At 36.0% G+C, this 15,767-nt stretch overlaps 1 protein-coding gene across 3 annotated transcripts in view; it reads right to left on the minus strand.

Annotated features, from left to right (window-relative positions):
- Positions 1 to 4,385, minus strand: part of LOC106073575 (neuroglobin-like) — a 254,252-nt gene extending 249,867 nt beyond the window's left edge. For all 3 annotated transcript variants that reach the window (XM_056025116.1, XM_056025121.1, XM_056025118.1), the window contains exon 1: positions 4,202 to 4,385. The gene's annotated coding sequence lies outside the window, so the exon portion shown is untranslated. The remainder of the gene's footprint in view (positions 1 to 4,201) is intronic.
- Positions 4,386 to 15,767: the final 11,382 nt, after the last annotated feature.

The raw sequence follows: 15,767 nt of genomic DNA on the forward strand, positions 1-15,767 counted from the left end.
CCCATGCCACGTATGCGGCAGCTTTTTAAAGCGAGGATGGACTTAGCAGTTATCTTCGAGTCCATAGGAAATGAGAACTGTGCTCATCTTCGACAACGAAGAGGATATCTTCTATACTATAAAGTAGAATGTGAGGTGTATGTATGTGACTTATAGACATCAAAACCGCTTGACCAATCTTGATAAATCTTGGCAGGAATGTTTCTTGGGTACCAACTTAGACCGTAGTGTATGTATTGTAGCTCTAAAACAAACTTAAGACCCTAAAAAAAAAAATAAAGTTGTCCGACTCTATTAAAGCTATAGTATTTATGGATCTAGGCCATGTTTACAATGTTGACATGAGAAAACATCGAAAGGATTTAGACCTAGATCTAATTTTACGAAATACACTTTGCGCAGATAGTTTTTTACTTTGACACATGAAAATACAAAAGAAGATCCATTGATTTCATTATATAATAAAAATAACCTTCAATTTCGTGTTTCAAAAGCATTATTTACATTAATTAGTTCCTTATATCTGTGACTACAGATTTCCTGACGAACATTCTTTCATTAGACAATACCGTAATGAATCGCGTACTACAAATTAATTCGTTTAATTGTTTATAATTCCATCCCTAGATCTAAAACTATAATTCAACTCTAAGATGATAAAAATTCTCTTCGCACAGATAGTTTTATACTTTAACACATGAACATACTAATTATAGTCCATTCATTTCATATTTTGATCAAATAAACATTTTTAAAAAAATTTCTAAAGCATTTTTAAGAGACTACATTCGTTTACGAAAGCTGCGAAGCCGAGTTGAGATAGGCCTAGATCTATATTCATTCATGAATCGCGTACTAAAAATTATTTCGTTTAATTGTTCACTTTATAAACCCATTCATTTAACAAAGCTATCGCTCTTTGCGTTTTTAATAGATATGAATGTATCGGCTTCGGGTAAACCCATTTTCGCAAAACTAATTTTATTTTGGAAAAAACTTGAAAGGATCATTAGCTAAGTTTAACATACATCTAAATCCAATCCACTAGATTAGTAAACACAAACTTAGACCCGCAGGCCGCGGGTAATGTGGACTACAAATTGGATGTGGACTACAAATTAGATGACTACAAATTAGATGTGGACTACAAGATAGATGTGGGCTACAAATTAGATGTGGACTACAAAATAGATGTGGACTACAAGATAGATGTAGACTACAAATTAGATGTGGACTACAAATTACATGTGGACTATAAATTAGATCTGGACTACAAATTAGATGTGAACTACAAATTAGATGTGGACTACTAATTAGATGTAGGCTACAAATTAGATGTGGACTACAAATTAGATGTGGACTACAAATTAGATGTGGGCTACTAATTAGATGTGGACTACAAATTAGATGTGGACTATAGATGAGACGAGAAGGTCACAACATGACCAGAAACTAGATCTATTTTCTTTTTATGCAGACAAGGTATTGTCAAATTATACAATTTTTAGTTTAATCAAATTTTCTTTCAAAGCTATTTATAAAAGAAAGTTGTTTATTTCTTCTTAATAAAGCTGATTTTGAATTTGGCATCACTAATTAATACGGCGGTCATCTCCACTTCCTGTCTCCCCTCCAGTATAACATCTCCTCCCCCCCCAAGCCCCCCCCCCCCATTTTTTTTTTCAAGGTATCTTCTCTACTTGTTCATCTTTATTTCTCTTCCTTCCATCTTCTGCTGGTTTATCTTTAGGAGACGCCATTTAAAATGAAACAGAAGGGAAGCAGACATGAAAAGGGTAGATTACTGGGATAAACTGCATGTCAAAATATTCCATTAGATCAATGCCTTCAAGGTTGTTACCACAAATATGGTTCTACGAGTGTACTTGTTTCAAATCGATAAAATGAGAAATAAAGAAATTCTGCTTTCAAATATTATCGGTAACATACAGTAAGAATTATAGGTTTACACGCCGTGGATAAGATAAAACGTCAACCGAACGGATAAGCGAAAGAATGGCAATATTTAATTCAATACGATCAAAAGAGAACAGATGGCAGGAGGTGAAGAGTATATATCAACATGTTGAAAAGTCGAGTCAGCCAAGAGCGTCGGGGTGTTACCAGAGTGAGGATCAACATTGTCTTATACATTCGAACAAAAAAAAAAAAGTGGGGGGGGGGGGAGCGGGTGAGTGATACATTTATCAAATAACCTTCTACTTCCTACTTACTTCCTAGCCCCCAACATTTCCTACAAACTCCCACACACGTAATATAAAATATATCTTATTTATGTTGGTATTAGTTACACAAATGTAGCCTCAAATATGACCCCTGACCCACGACCCCTTCACTTATACAAGAGAAATACCCAGAGATATACCCAGAGAAATACCCAGAGATATACCCAAGGCTTAAAGCTTGTTCTTTACATTGTAGTCAATAATGTTTACCGCAATTCTGATGCTATAATAGTAGCCTGCAGTTGACATGGTTGAAAAATGATAATTCGATAATGTTGCCTATAATCTAAATAATGTTGCCTATAATCTAAATAATGTTGCCTATAATCTAAATAATGTTGCCTATAATCTAAATAATGTTGCCTATAATCTAAATAATGTTGCCTATAATCTAAATAATGTTGCCTATAATCTAAATAATGTTGCCTATAATCTAAATAATGTTGCCTATAATCTAAATAATGTTGCCTATAATCTAAATAATGTTGCCTATAATCTTTTAATCCAATACTAAGACTGGGTTGCCTAATGTCTTGCAACTAATGCAAAACATTGGAGAAAATTCTACACATTATGTATCGCCATGCCAATTACATGGGCGGAAAATGCAAGCTTTGAATAATTAAGTTAAAACACAAATGGACCAATAACTTGTCAACCCTAAACGTTATCACTAGAACAAGACATGGGGGGGGGGGGGGTGACGGCCTGGTGCTACCTCTAGATACATTCTCAAAAGTTAATAACACGTTTTTTTTAGTAACTATGACAATAGAGATAAGTCAGGATCGAAACACTAAGTGCAGCTTGTATATCATAACACTAATTGCTGCTTGTATATCATAACACTAAGTGCTGCTTGTATATCATAACACTAAATGCTGCTTGTATATCATAACACTAAGTGCTGCTTGTATATCATAACACTAAGTGCTGCTTGTATATCATAACACTAAGTGCTGCTTGTATATCATAACACTAAGTGCTGCTTGTATATCATAACACTAAGTGCTGCTTGTATATCATAACACTAAGTGCTGCTTGTATATCATAACACTAAGTGCTGCTTGTATATCATAACACTAAGTGCTGCTTGTATATCATAACACTAAGTGCTGCTTGTATATCATAACACTAAGTGCTGCTTGTATATCATAACACTAAGTGCTGCTTGTATATCATAACACTAAGTGCTGCTTGTATATCATAACACTAAGTGCTGCTTGTATATCATAACACTAAGTGCTGCTTGTATATCATAACACTAAGTGCTGCTTGTATATCATAACACTAAGTGCTGCTTGTATATCATAACACTAAGTGCTGCTTGTATATCATAACACTAAGTGCTGCTTGTATATCATAACACTAAGTGCTGCTTGTATATCATAACACTAAGTGCTGCTTGTATATCATAACACTAAGTGCTGCTTGTATATCATAACACTAAGTGCTGCTTGTATATCATAACATTAAGTGCTGCTTGTATATCATAACACTAAGTGCTGCTTGTATATCATAACGCTAAGATAAGAAACCTAGAGGTTCAAGTGGAGTACCACCGCCTTTCTTGGGCACCCCGTGCGTAGCGCGTGCTCTATTGAAGCACGAGACATAGACTTCTGCAATATTTTAAAAACGGACGAAAGGGTGCGTGATATAAAGATGAAAGATGACACCGTGAATGAATAATATTAGGGCTTAATTAGGGTTCAATAAGGGTTCAATTAGGATTCAATAAGTTTTCAATTAGGATTCAATTAGGGTTCAATTAGAATTCTAAAGTTAGTGAACTATCCATAAACTATTTGGTACAAGTAAGCTGGTAATGTGTGCATGTATGTGCGATAACAAACTAAGATTCAAGCCTTTGGACCTTTAATGTGAAAGCTTGGCCTGAATCCACAAAGAAAGACATTTTACTTTACAAACAAATACAAAAGTGATGCACTTACTGTGATGCAAGAATAAAGCCTTAGGTTACCTCCCAGGAGTGGTCCTTTGTTATAGAATTAAGTCCAAGGGCCCACAGATTGAGAAATGATGGAAGTGTAGTCTTGTAATCCGTACTTGTTGGAGTTGAGTTCATGCGTTGACCCTCAGGCTTCGATTGATGACCCGACCCAACGCTCCCATCCCCCCCCCTTTTCTCACTCTCACTTGTTTTTCAACCTCCCTTTCCCCTTCTCTCTCTCTCTCTCTCTCTCTCTCTCTCTATCCAGCGAGCGGGGGATTTATAATGTCTGTGTGAGTGGAATGGTGACAAGAGAGGGGTGAGTACAAACTGTGTGTGTGTGTGTGCGAATGTGTGAATGAAAGACAACTGTGAGTGCTTGAGAGGAGGAAGACTCGGTACGAGTGGGTCGTGTAAGTGACGTCATCACTTTCTTCACTCCCCCTTTCCCTATAAGTCACCCCCCCCCCACTTTCTCACCGTTACCCTGTATGAGGTATACACTTGGATAAGAAAGTGTTTGTCGGTAGCACTGGGCGTGAGAATTAAGGGCGCCACATTTTTTTAGGGGGAGGGTGTTAAGTTGTCAAGGTGCTAAAAACACTTGGCGATAAGAAGCAATAAGATTCTGGGGGTGCAGTCGTTCAGTCGAATGAGATGATAGAGTACTACAGGTTTATCAAGAACAAATGAGAAGATAGAGAACTATAGGTTTATCAAGAACAAATGAGAAGATAGAGTACTACAGGTTTATCAAGAACAAATGTGAAGATAGAGAACTATAGGTTTATCAAGAACAAATGTGAAGATAGAGAACTATAGGTTTATCAAGAACAAATGTGAAGATAGAGAACTATAGGTTTACCAAGAACAAATGTGAAGATAGAGAACTCCAGGTTTATTAAGAACAAATGTGAAGATAGAGAACTATAGGTTTATTAAGAACAAATGTGAAAATAGAGAACTATAGGTTTATCAAGAACAAATGTGAAGATAGAGAACTATAGGTTTACCAAGAACAAATGTGAAGATAGAGACCTCCATGTTTATTAAGAACAAATGTGAAGATAGAGAACTATAGGTTTATCAAGAACAAATGAGAAGATAGAGAACTACAGGTTTATTAAGAACAAATGTGAAGATAGAGAACTACAGGTTTTTCAAGAACAAATGTGAAGATAGAGACCTCCATGTTTATTAAGAACAAATGTGAAGATAGAGAACTATAGGTTTATCAAGAACAAATGAGAAGATAGAGAACTACAGGTTTATTAAGAACAAATGTGAAGATAGAGAACTACAGGTTTATCAAGAACAAATGTGAAGATAGAGAACTCCAGGTTTATTAAGAGCTAATGTGAAGATAGAGAACTATAGGTTTATCAAGAACAAATGTGAAGATAGAGAACTATAGGCTTATCAAGAACAAATGAGAAGATAAGAGTACTACAGGTTTATTAAGAGCAAATGTGAAGATAGAGAACTATAGGTTTATCAAGAGCAAATGTGAAGATAGAGAATTATAGGTTTATCAAGAACAAATGTGAAGATAGAGAACTATAGGTTTATCAAGAACAAATGTGAAGATAGAGAACTATAGGTTTATCAAGAACAAATGTGAAGATAGAGAACTATAGGTTTACCAAGAACAAATGTGAAGATAGAGACCTCCATGTTTATTAAGAACAAATGTGAAGATAGAGAACTATAGGTTTATCAAGAACAAATGAGAAGATAGAGAACTACAGGTTTATCAAGAACAAATGTGAAGATAGAGAACTATATGTTTATCAAGAACAAATGTGAAGATAGAGAACTACAGGTTTATTAAGAACAAATGTGAAGATAGAGAACTACAGGTTTATCAAGAACAAATGTGAAGATAGAGAACTATATGTTTATCAAGAACAAATGTGAAGATAGAGAACTACAGGTTTATCAAGAACAAATGTGAAGATAGAGAACTACAGGTTTATCAAGAACAAATGTGAGGGCGCCATTGAAAGCAGGGAGCCTCTCAAACACTTGTGATCATTATAAACGTGTTGTGCTGCATCACTTCCAAACAGAAACAAAACAAGAAAGGGGGGGGGGGCAACCGATACAATGTTTTCGGAAAAACTACCTCCTTTGACTGCACTGACCTTCGACCCCACATCCCTAACCCTAACCCTACCTCCTTTGACTGCACTGACCTTCAACCCCACATCCCTCCCCCAATTCCTATCCCAATTACATATCATGGCCATTTCCTAAGTAATTATGATAGTCAAGTATTTTTTATAACAGTGGGAAAGATAACATGATTGACATAAAACATAACTTGAAATAACGTAAAGTGTACCCTAATATAACATGACCCTAATATAACATGACCCTAATATAACAACTGATTGTAACATAACATAACATTACTTATGGTAAGATAGAATCAGTTCTATTACGATTCAAAACTCCTACGACTAACTAATGATACTAACTAAAGTAGTAAAAAAAAATATTATAACAATTTATTTCATCTCTCTTCCTCTCACATTTCCCGGCTTCCTCTTTCTTTACATCCCTTCCATTCATTACACCAATTCGCACCTTTATTCATGCACACCATGATGCGCTACGACAGTAACAGCCAGGTACCCATCAGAGTTATAGATTCAACATTTTCCAAAACAAAGTATTTCTTAAAATAATTGTAAAAATTCGTGTCAGGAGATAATTATAGAACCTGAGGAATTACTTTGAAAACTGTTTGCCATAGTTATTTTTCTGATTCAATAATTTTGTACACAAGTTCTGATTTCTCAGAAAAAAAATCTTCTGCCCCTTCACCCTACTGAGACTGACTCATTTGTTGAGAAGATTTTTTTTTATTACCCCTGAGTTCTATAAAAAATCTATACACACTTATACACGTAGCATACAAATCTGATCAGTGGGTCACATAACAAGTTGATATTCAGCTCACCTTTTTTTTTTACAAAATTGTTAATAAAATGTTAATTAGTGGAACGACCAACAACAACTCTACATCAACCAATGTCAACAAATCAATAATAGGATTCGAACTCTTGACCTTTTGTTCGTTAGTAGGTCGCCGTTCTAGCAAATGTTAATTAAATGTGTTGTAAACCTAGTGGTGACACAGATGGGGGTGTGCTGTGTGTTCTTAGCCTTCACAAATCGCCCCAGTCCAGCGCAGGACGAGCGGTCAACTGTGACCAGTGACAGTACACGCCAGTTCGGCAACGACCTGTGTGTAAATATTACGCACGCAAGTCACGGCGATTGTGATCATTCTGAGTGGTCAAGAACGTTCCATCCGATTCTAGAAGGCCAGTAGAGACACTATATAAGAGCGAGTGTGTCAGAAAGACGGGACTTCACGTTACCTCGCAATGTGACTAGTACGAGGCGAGAACCAGGACGGTGTGTGAAGTCAGGCGGAGCAAGACTAGGTTTTTGTAAAGACAGTGTTAATGTTTTTGCCATTTGTGATGTATTTGAAATTAAATTGACTGATACTTTGGAGCCCTGAGTTGTGAGGTTCTTTGAGTTTGTTGTGTCGTGTGGTGCAGTTTGAAGAGAGCCTGGATAGTAGAGGAGAGATACGTAACAAATGTATTTACTTCGCTTCTCTACATGTTCGTGTTTCTATTAGTGGGAACACATCTACACACATACACGGGTGTGTGTGTGTGTGTCTTTTACTTATCTGTTACATCAGAGGTTCTCGATTTTTTTTTTTCAGTTTGTGGAACCCTTTACAATCCATACGATAATAGCTGTACTCGGACACAGCTTGATTTGTCTGCCCAAATCACATATTTCTAAAGCCGAGGGCATAATCCAACTCTCCGATACCCTGTGTGACTTTTTGCTCTGCGCTGTTAGTGTTCGTATTGCAATAATATAAGAAGCCTTAAAAGCTTTTTCATTTTCTGTTGTCGAATTGTTAATAATTTTGTTTGACTACACTTGTGCTCGTCGTTTGAAGAAATCAACTGGTTTTTCTTTCAATTTATTGTGACAAGATGACGCTCTGATTGAGCAGATTTTTAGCTTTCGTTCAATAGCACATTTAAACAAATGACACATTCAAACGCATGACACATTCAAACGCATGACTCATTCAAACAAATACATTTGTTTGGTATAAATCCGAATTAAAAATCTTCTGGAGCATATTTACGTAACTTTGTCTTACATGGTGCTGCCTTACATGGTGCTGCCTTACATGGTGCTGCCTTACATGGTGCTGCCTAACATGGTGCTGCCTTACATGGTGCTGCCTAACATGGTGCTGCCTCTCTTATGACATCATGTCTCAGTTCATTGTCACTATTTCCGTTACATTCTTACTCATCTGCACATGTCTGCTAACGCTTCAAATATGTATCCAAAATCTAACGGCTAGATGGACGTGTGAAAGACAATTGAACAAACACAAAGTACCACTGTATAATTTAATATTTAATCATAAAATGTGTGCCAGAAAAATGTCAATGTGTCGCTGAGTCTCAGAGTAGTCGGTTGGAAACTTTAAAACGAGGCTTGGACTACTTCTTTGAGCGGCAGGATACAACAGAGAAATTGAAAGATCAACTTTGATTGGTTTTTGTAAAATAAGTAAATGTTATATTCTTGGGCGAAATAAAATTCTATAATAGGACTGTTAACAATCACTTGTTGTTTTTACAAGCTGTGTCAAAAATGACGTCATCGTAGAAGAGTTCGTAATAGACTTTTTAAACAGTAGTGAGGGCCGAGTGTATTGTTATTCAGATTATCCGATGGGATAAACTGACTTTTAGCGAAGCTATTTTAATTGTATACAATTTTCATATTTCTGCGGACCCACTTTCTGTTCAGTTTGAGAACCACTGGGCTACATACTACACTGTGAGATGGTAAGACATCTTTGATGCAATATTAAAGACATTTCCTAACAGAAACCAAGGGAGAAAAATCTTGAGAACTTCCAACAGTGATCGATCCTGTCCTAGTCTGTGGTTCTATCACTGGACTAAACCTGTGATTTGCTACGTACGTACTGGGGTGTAAGTCAAACTGATCACTGTCAAGGACTGTGCTAACATTTTTAGCAAAACAAATCTGAAAACTGGGCTAACTGTAGGCTTCCATTGATCAGTTACCATCGCAGTCACAAACGAAATAAAATGAAATAAACTTTGTAAAGAGTCGTGATTCGTTGTCACAGTCAAACATGAGTCAGTGATGACACTATAGAATACACATGTGTTATGTATTAGAACTCGCTTAGCGCAACATGTTTTATTATGCACGAGAAATAAATAATAACGTAGTGTAGAATAAATAATTATAATGTCTTCATTTCGAAGATTAAGGAAATATACAGTTTTTCACATAACTGAGCAGACCCAGCTGTGACCTGCATATTTCGTCATATCTAATGCAGACAAAGCAGTTGTCCACCGGAGGTCGATTTCAGTTTTGTTTTCGTCTTCTTAGCAAGGGCTTTTTTTTTGGAAAAAGGGGGGGGGTCCAAATGTCCTGCGGCCATCTTGAGAGCTCTCCAACTTTTTCTGAGACCATCTGCTGCCAGCTACTTTCCTCTATGCCAGTGAAGGCACAAAGTGGATCTTTTTTTAGGGGTGGGGTGGGGTGGAGGGACTCCTCTGTTTAGATAATTAAAAACAGAAATTAGATTACAGACTTCATAGCTTTAACATCTTTCTGCCGATCTTGTGTTTGTCAATCAGTATGACGCTTTGTGGCTTGCTTAGTACATCATATATAGTGACTGCACTGTAATTCACCAGTACAAATAAAATATCTTCTAGTAATCACCCTATGGATCAACATTAGCATTAAATGATACAACAGTGATCTCCTACAAATACTGATCTCATAACAAGAAAATATAGTATGAACTATGAATGAAACATAACAGGTAAATGCACTTTACATAATTATAGATCTAGAGATGTAGCTAGTAAAAAACAAAATATCATCATCGTGTCCAATGAGTCTGTTGAAATGATACTAGCTGAAACCCGTACTTCACAACGTTGAAAAAATAAATACAACGACTTTATTTCACTCTACATGTCTTTACTGTTATTTCGGAGGAAATCCTTCTTGTAGTCAATCATCTCAGCGTACCTTCCCATCAGAAATTTATTGGCCCATGAATATTAGAAGTGCAGGGGCGTAGCTATGAATTTGTCATCATTTGGGGACCAGGGGGGGCTTGACCTCCTTGGGGGCCCCTGCATTTCGACATTCTAAATCATAACAAGATATAATGACTTAATATTTAATGTAAAAAAAAAATATCCGAACACTCATTTGGGGTGGGGCCCCATCAAGTGGGGGGCGTGGGAGGAATATCAAATTCCCCCCACTCTAGCTACGCCACTGTAGAAGTGCCTAAGAATTTTGATGCAAATGTTCTGCGTTAATGTTTTAAATTTAATTATCTCAATTCCACAGCAAGAGAACAGTGAAGTTTTAAATTCTTTGTGGCAAGCTACGAAACAATTTATTGTCCATGATGTTTCTACCCCAACAAAAAAGTTTTCCAAACAACTCAGAACCAACTTTATTGAATGAATGTTGGCGCTGTATGCAGTGAAACAAACACCCACATTACCGAGCTGTTTTGTCGAGGGTTTTTTTTGTTGTTGTTGCACCTAACAATCTGCAATTATTTTCTTAATTAGAAGGCTCAGTGTTGCATGACGCTCATGTATGACACCCTACCCGCTCGTCAACAGATCAATAACGCAACGAAGAAAACATTTCAAGTGTAAAGGAAACAAAATACTAAGTAGTTGCAATTTTGGAAGACTCGGTTTTAAAACAATGTTACAATTACCTGGATTGGAACTGAAACTAGATTAAGTAATTACATTGGGGAAAAAAAACACGATGGCTTCACATTGTGTATTAAGTTATTTCCGGGCAAATGGTATGAAGTTTCGTAAAAGGGACATGACTATTAAATAATAAATGATGTATAACATTGTACACATATAAAGGTAGCCCTAGGGACCAAAGTTTTAATGAGAGAAGTTAGTGAATTAAATATAACAAAATAAAGGACTTCATCGACCAAGGCACGAACCACTGACCCCCAATACGGTAACTCCATATAGCAGGGACGCAGTACTAAACGTGCTAATCTCTTGACCAGTGTTTCCCAAACTGTGTTCCACGAGGTCTGAATAGTGCTTCCACGAACTACTGGAAAATTAACTAGTTGGCCACCACGTGAATAAATCTCTCGTAAAAATAAGCATCGACATTCGTGTTCGGCTAAATACTCAGAATGTTCGAAGTGTTCCGTTAAGGAAAAAGTTTTGGAAACACTGGTTTAGAAGGTAGAGATGTTTAGACCGTAGAGATGTTTAGAAGGTAGAGATGTCTATAAAAACATCATTCTCATCTAAGGCATCTCGCATGCTTTACCACCCCTGTAGTCATTGGTCACATGGCCCATCTAGCTCCGCCCCACTTCGTCAAATCCGACTTCACCAACAATTTGTAACAGAGCCAACAGCATTAGATAAACAAAAGGCTCTATTAATTCTATTCTATCTCTCAATTAAACATTTGAACAACATCAATACATTCCATGTAGAGGCTTCAGTTACATATAGAGGCTTCAGTGGGCTATGTGCGTAGGAGCACTCAAGCTGTAAACGTAATATATAAATATGAAGTTAAGTGCTGAAACAAAGAATGATGCAAACATATTACATATATAAGTGCACATTTGTATTTAGGCTACTATTAAATAATAACTACAAGTTGTTTGGAGTTCAGAAAGTTCAGAGTATAACTCTAACAAAAACGTTCACCTCTCATAATCTATTCAGTGTAGACGATTGATAAGCAACACATTTACTGACGGACTGACTGACTGACTTTCCTCTTATATATATAGCTATTCTAGTTTAAAATTATGTTTTTGTAATGTTACGCTTGAGTTTAGTTGCAGTAAGGATCTTACAGTAGACAAACTCTCGCTCAACTTACAACACAGAAATAATTGTGTATAAATTGTGCAAGAGCTTAGTGTTGCTTTGTATGGCATTACATAACTGAAACTTCACATCTTGATACGAGAACGCAGAAGAGTTCATTAATATCGAGATCTAAGATCTTTTAAATTCAAAGTTTAACCGTAGACTACTTGAAATCTAGGAGTTCGAACTAAGTTCCTCTATTCTGATCAGACATGCAATGAAAACTGATGATGATTCAGAACAGCTGCTAATTAGCTCCCCAACTCATTGGGTAGACCTATTCGATATTCAAACTCAATATCCACCTGCCTAATTATTGTTGTCTAGTAAGCAAATCGAAGTCTATATTTATCTCTATCTATATAAATCTCAGGTTCCTTTATAAATTGTAACTGGCTCAGAGAAAATTGGACATGAAGAAAATATCTTTTAACTCAATCAAGGTCAACTTTAATGGCGCTTTCACAACTTCTTTTAAGTCTTCGGTCACGTGGTGTCACGCGTTTACTTGTGACCTCGACATCCAACTCCTTGCAAATGACATTAATTAGTGTCTCTGCGTAACCATGACAACAGAAACCCACAGCGTACGTTTTAAGTTTGATGAAGCAGTCTTAGCAGTTTGAAAATAAAACAACAACATCACGGTTTAAGTATTTATTTCCTGGTGATTCACCCGATTCATTACCTTTCTTTGTTTGTAATTTTAAAATCCTGATTGGCCGCCTCCATGTCTCTAGCATTGGTTGACACATGTTGAAGTGTTTTGTTTGCGGATCATGATTTCAGCCTAATGTTTTGGCATACATCACGCCGAGAAGTAAATATATGCTTTAAAGATGTCAGGCAGAAAAAAAAATATATATCTATGTAGAGATCTGTCAGACTATATTTCATTTGCCGCATGAATTTTTAACCGAACCAGGCTGCTTAGTGTGCTTGCAGTGTATAGGACTAGAACAAAGAGTTCTATATTCAGTGAAGCTGTATTATAGATAGATAGATAGATAGATAGATAGATAGATAGATAGATAGATAGATAGATAGATAGATAGATAGATAGATAGATAGATAGATAGATAGATGATTGATTGATTGGTTGGTTGATTGATTTATTGACTGATTGTAGAGTTTGATTGATTGTTTGATTGACTGATAGATAATTAAATTAATTTTTACAAAGCATATATCAACTCACACTGTCTGTCTGTGTGTCTGTCCGTGTGGCCAAAAGTTTATACACATTATTTCTCCAACACTCAATTTCGGATCAAGCTGAAATTTTGCACAACCATTTCTTTTACCTGACAAAACACAAGAATCAATTTAAAAATTAACCCATTAGTTTATTAACAATTGGTAATACATTACTTTGTTTCGGTATCGTAAACAATGGAAAGAAATAGTAATTGACAGAAGTGTTGGTATTAGCTGAATTAGTCCCCTTTAGATTAGGCTGCCGTCTCAGGCTTAGTGAACACAAACATGAAATAGAAACAATAGATAACTCTTCAATCTTCTAGACTCTTCGCTAGCAGAATGGTTACTGCGTTGGTTTGAGAAGCCTGAGAAGGCTTAAGCCCACAAGTTCGAAATGAAGTGCTTTTTTTATTGTTAGCCTATATCAATTACAAATTTAATTACATGACTGATCCAAAACTAATTGATAGAAGTACACTTAATATAAACTATGTTTTTTTAAGTTTTTTTTTCTGTTTTTCTTGTTTTATAATGTTACTGTAAAAATGTTAAAGGGAAAGAAAGCCAGGTTAATTTCAAGATTTAAAATTGTTACTGCACCCCCTTAATCTACGTAGATAAAAGCTTGTTTACTTTTGTAAAGATGTAGGCTACTTTCGTATTTATGAGCAATTACAACATCTTTTAAAGCAATAAAATGCAATAAGAGAGAAAATGAAGATTAAACGATAAGGAGAAATATTGGGGGGAGAGAATGAAACCTATTGAAGAAATAAAAAATATTTTAAAAAGTAATAATTGTATATTATATATAGTAAAATTACAGACGCTATGATTAGACTTCACACTTATCAACTAATTGGTGTTAATGTTCCTATACATAGGATCGGCATTGCATCGAGTGGTATGCGCGCCGGGCTGTCGTTTAGATTTCTCGATGGTTCCGGGTTCATACACTTCCCGCTGACATCTCCCGACTTCCTGCGAGAGGTTTAGACAAGAACGTAATTTTCTTCAACTCTGAAGGAACATCCGAAACATGTCAAAGATTTTAAACATTTCCGAAGTGTTAAAAATATTTTTAAAATGCTATTTAAAATGCACACCGAATATATTGAAGAGTGTATTATGATGAACAATAAGGTATTTGATGAACAATAAGGTATTTGATGAACAATAAGGTATTTGATGAACAATAAGGTATTTGATGAACAATAAGGTATTTGATGAACAATAAGGTATTTGATGAATGCTTTTGCAACTAGCTTTTAGTCGGAGCTTCTGTTAAATTCGTGCGTTGTCTCTTAAGATTAAGGTTGACATTGTTGACCTTAACGTATTTCAGTTAGTAGAGTTTATATTTTAAAAAAATGTTTCTTTTACAAAAGAAAAAAAAACTAGCATAGAAAAGCGCATTTCCTTTTAAATTATTGCAAAGCTTATACCAAGTCACTCTGCACTTCGCTGGCACTGTGATGACTTGAGGAGGCTTGAGCCCTCTAGTTCAAACGTAGGTCGTTCAACGTTTTGGTTTATACATTCTTTTAAAAAGCGATCACGGTCACAATTACACAGATGCTGCCCCCCCCCCCCAACTCTTTCCCAACTGGTCCAGACAAGTGCTAAGATCATAATCTATTGAAAACGCTAAAAGCATGGAATAGCGCTAAACAAAACTTTTGGTAAAAATATTTCTAATCGCACAGATTTATTATTGTTAGTCTAGATCTTATACAATTTTAATGACATGACTGATCCAAACTAATTAATACAACTACTCTTAATATAAGCTTTTTGTTTTTAAAGTATTTGTCTCTATTTTCTTATCTTGAAGTTGAAGCACGTGTTGACGGAGCAATATTGAAACGTGACCATGAATGATCTGACTAATAGGAAGACAAGTCACATTGACAGATCTCGGCTATCCTCCAGTTCCTGTCTGTGTCGGACAATGTTTGCCAAGATCTAGATCCAGTTGAAATGTTGATGACAGAGATGATGTCTGTAGCTGTGTTAGACATTGCGTTATTGTGAGAGAGCATACAGCAAATTTAGAGGTTAAAGAGGAAGAATTAATGATTGGCTTTAGGTCATACTAAAATGCATTTCCTTCGTTATTTGATATTTGCCTGCTTTTTTTCATGTTGTAACTCTGGTTATTTACCCTTTCATGTATCTTAGGAATCTCCCTTTGACTTTGTGTGCCGTTCAAAGAGTGAGTCGTGGAAGGGAGGTTACTCGAATGTAGAACTAGGAATGAAATCACGTTCTGATCATTTTTCCTGAGATTTTCATCAATGTCGTAAAACAAAAACTCTCACTAGCTTTTTGGTGTATCTGGTGTACAGAATAGTT

This window comes from Biomphalaria glabrata, chromosome 3 (assembly GCF_947242115.1).
Source record: "Biomphalaria glabrata chromosome 3, xgBioGlab47.1, whole genome shotgun sequence".
Lineage (NCBI taxonomy): Eukaryota > Metazoa > Mollusca > Gastropoda > Planorbidae > Biomphalaria > Biomphalaria glabrata.